The sequence below is a fragment of the Cynocephalus volans genome, chromosome 12, assembly GCF_027409185.1.
Source record: "Cynocephalus volans isolate mCynVol1 chromosome 12, mCynVol1.pri, whole genome shotgun sequence".
Classification (NCBI taxonomy): Eukaryota; Metazoa; Chordata; class Mammalia; order Dermoptera; family Cynocephalidae; genus Cynocephalus; species Cynocephalus volans.
The window spans coordinates 104079355-104083734 of record NC_084471.1 but is presented as its reverse complement, the minus strand read 5'-3'; positions in this window follow the sequence as shown (position 1 = coordinate 104083734).

The window sequence follows — 4380 nt, the reverse complement described above, 5'->3', positions numbered from 1 at the left end:
AACCCAGGTGCACCGGGTCTCTGGAGAGCTGGAAGTACCTTTAAGGTTAACCATTAATCCCTGAGCTGCACAAAAAGCCTTCCGTAGGGAAACAGCTGCAAAGCAGCAATTTAGCTCAACCACAGAGTTCAAGTACTGGTTCCCACAGGAAGTTCCCCCATTTTAAAAGTAAGCAAAGGACAAAATATTAGTTCCAGCCCAGGCACACCACCAGTGCATTGGGGACTGCCCGGGGACATGAGGCATGGAGACAGGGACAGGACCTCCACTCACACTGACTCACACAGCCAGCGCCTTGGAGCCCACCTGGGAACCCAAGGCTTCGATCCAGGAACTGGACCCCACTCCCACATCCAGGCATGCCACCAGCACCTCGGAGCCCACTCAGGTACCTGAGGCATGGAGAAGAGGACCGGAACCCCCACCCATAACCAGGCATAAAGTGCCAGCATCTTGGGGCCCACCCAGGGACCCGGCATATGGAGCTGGGGACCGGACCCCCTCCCACAACCAGGCACATGGTGCCAGCACCTCAGGGACTGCCTGGGGACCTGAGGCATGGATAAGGGGACAGGGCCCCCCTCCCAAAACCAGGCACACTGTGCCAGTGCCTTGAGGCCCACCCAGTGACCTGAGCCATGGAGGCGGGGACCCAAGGCATGAAGATGGGGACCAGACACTCCCCACAACCAGGCACACCACCAGCACCAAGGAGCATGCCAAAAACATCACCTCCATGTGGGTGGCCCACCACAGCCACTAAAATAACCATGGCTACTGAGAAAGCGGCTGGATGCCACAACCACCATACAGATGGCCCGCCAGCCCCTGGAGTGCACTGACACAAGGTGAGTCACTAACAGACATAAAGAAAGGAGGAGGATGTCTCTCTCCACAAAGCCCATTCCAGAGTGACAGAGGAAGCATCTGTACTATGATAATATCGAGGGACCTGATCACACCTGTCAGCAATGGACAGGTCATCTAGGCAACAAATCAACAAAGTAACCATTATTCTTTCAGAAGGAGAGAAGAAATCTAGGGTAATTAAAGCAGGGAGAGGGAAGGGAGAGGGGGATGGGGAAAGATTGGACAAGGGGCATAAAGAATAATTACGATGTGTAACAATATATATGCTAATAATATTGATTTCATCAACATATCTTAATATTGAACCCCAAAACTATGTATAATCAATTTTGACTCAATAAAAATTTTAAAAAATAATAATAATAAAAGCAAAAACTAAAAATTCTGTAGCTGACAATAATTGAGACACTGAAAACAATTCATTGACACAATAAATATATGTAACTAAGAATTATCTTAAAAGAAAAATAATAATTGACACAGAGTAGCAATAAAGTATTTTACCAATAAAGTAAAAATAATTATTTACAATGAATAATATTAGCAGTTTATGTTGTCAATAGCCTTAAATCTTAAATCTTGAAACTTCAACAGCCCTGGAATTCTGTTTTAATATAGTTTTATGAGATACAGTCGAGTGTAGACACTTATGAAATATAAACTAACTAACAGTTGATTTTGGATCCCTGTGGCCAGCCACACACAAATACACACAGAAAAAAAGATTTTCTAAAGAGATTTTTATATACCTTAATTGTCATAAAAAATAAAGAGGTTACAAAATATTTAAAAAGAAACAAATATAATTTCATAACTGAGACTTTTACTAACAGGCCTGAGGCACCCTCCAGAGGCTCACTGCCCAGGGCCATCTCGGGAAGCTGCTTCCAGCACCAGCACCCTGGCTGATTTGGATGCTGCAGCAGCTGCAGCCATCACTAAATTGACCCCGGGTGTAGCTGGACCTGCAGGTTTAGAAGATACTTGCTGGAAGCCTTGGCAGCATCTACATGGTGTTAGGTCTGCACATTTGCAGAATGCTAGAGCTGAGGAGGTTTGGGAGTCTCCACCCCAACTTCAGAAGATGTATGGAAAAGTCTGGGCGCCCCAGGAAGAGATCTGACATAGGAGTAGATTCACTGCAGTGAGTCTGCTAGAGCAATGCTAAGTGGAAATGTGGGGTCAGAGTTGCAGTAGAAAAACCCCAAAAGCTCCATGCCTACTGGAGCCAGGAGAGTGGGACCACCATGGAGGCCCCAGACCTGTGGAGCTACCAGAGTGGAACCCCAGCCTGGTAGAGCTGAAGAGTGGCCTGCAATCAGGAAAGCCATAGGGGCAGAGCTGCCCGAGGACTTGGGGACACAACCTGCACACCAGCATGCAGAGGACACTGAACATGGAATCAAGGTATATGATTCACCAGCTGTAAGATTTAATGCCTGCCCTGCTGGGTTGCGGACTTGCTTGGGATCTGTCACACCTTTCTTTTGGCCTATTTCTTCCTTTTGGTATGGGAATATGTACCCTTTGTTTGTCCCACCATTCTAGATAACTCGTTTTGAATTTCACAGATGGGACTTTGAACTTTGGACTTTTGAGTTGAAACAAGTTAAGACTTTGGGGATGAAATGAATGTATTTGTATGTGAAAAGTACATGAGTTTGGGGGAGCCAGGGGTGGAATGTAGTGGATTGAATTATGTCCCCCCCAAACTCCCTGAAGCTTGAATTGTCTCCCCCAAGTTTTACATATTAGAAACTTAGCCCACACTGTGACTGTTAAGAGGATGGGAAATCCTATTATGGTAATAGAAATGTGGAGCCTTGAGGAGGTGATTGGATTGAAGGACCACACTGGAGGGAATGTAGAAATGGTGGTCAGGGGTGTGGTGCTGAGGGTTTTTAAAAAGAAGAGGAGTGTCTGTCTTTCTCTCTGCTCTCTCTGCTTCCACCATCTTGCAATGTCAGACCCCTGGGTCACTGTTGCCACCATGAGATGGACTTTGGACTTCCCACCCTCAGAAACTGTAAGCAATAAATTTCATTTTCTTTATAAATTACCCAGTTCCAAGTATTCTGTTATAGCAATACAAAACAGACTAATACAATATGCTTATGCTATTAATAAGATTTTAGATGTATAATAGCAACTGCAAATCAGCAATCTGACGCACCTTAATGATATTTTGCAGTTTGAAGATTTCTCTTTGATCTTGTGCTTTAGAAGTCTAGATCAGAAAAAGAGAATTAGAAAATAATTACACTGATTTTTTTTTAAATAGGAAGTTGCAAACTAACTTTATTAACAGATTCTTTTCAAAAAAAGGGCATTTCTCAGACAGATTATGATTAATGAATGCCAAGCACCTTTTAAAGAACCTAGTACAATAGCAATACACAATAAATAAAAGGTATCATATTTGAGAATTTGTTAACTGATCGGAGAGACAATGGTTTTATAAAATAGCGAATGTTAAGAAGAAAAAATCATAGAATATTTTATTTAGCTTAACAAAATGCAAATGTGAGGATAATTGAGCAGCTTTTTAAAAGGAAATTTCTCAAATGGAAATTACCTAATATTAATGCTAATAATGATCCAAGTAAAAACCTTTTTTAAATGATGTTACCCAGAAGATCTCTACTCCAAGACAGAATAATTTTTGGTATGACAAGTAAATTAAAGAACTTTTGGATTCTTGTCATTCAAAGTTGTATCTTGGTCATTTATGTTCATTAACATTTATGATATAGCATGTTAATAAACTAAAAGCTCCTCTAGGGCTGAAAGAAGGAACATAGTATAATGGAAAGAACACAGGTTTTGGAGTCAAAAGATGTTTTTGAATCATAACTTAATCACAGTAAAAATGGGTGTATTACGATAACTGTTAGTTTCCTTATTTCCAAAACAGAGGTAATAAATTTGTCACATGGTTATCAGGATAACATAATATATATTGTGATAATAAATATGGAAGCATCTTGTAAAGTGTAATACAAATAATTTCTATTATGCCTTGCTAGAAAATTAAATCCTGAAATGTCCCAATTTTTTTCACCATTATATTTCAGCACAGATCTGTCATACAGTAAAACATTTAAGTTATGCTAAAGTGAACATACCAAAAAACCCATCATTTCCCTTTGAAGTCTTACCTAAGCAGTGTTTCTTAAAATGTGTTCCTCACAACATCAGAATCACCTGGGGAATTTGTTTGAATGTGGTTTCCAAGGCTACTAAATCAAAATCTCTGAAGACAGGCATGAAAATCTACAATATCAAGTTCCCCAGGATATTCTTACAGATACTAAGTTTAAGAACTACTACTTTTTGGAGATAAGATGGAGAAACGAATCAGCCTTTCTAAGGTTTATTTTGGGTACTGGGACTGTCTAGCAACTTGGGAAAGAGATCATTTTAATTGGGAGGATTTCTCCTTTACATAACTAGATTAAATTCACAAAAAGATAGAAAAATAGTCTATTTAAATACTTTGGTTTTTTCTAC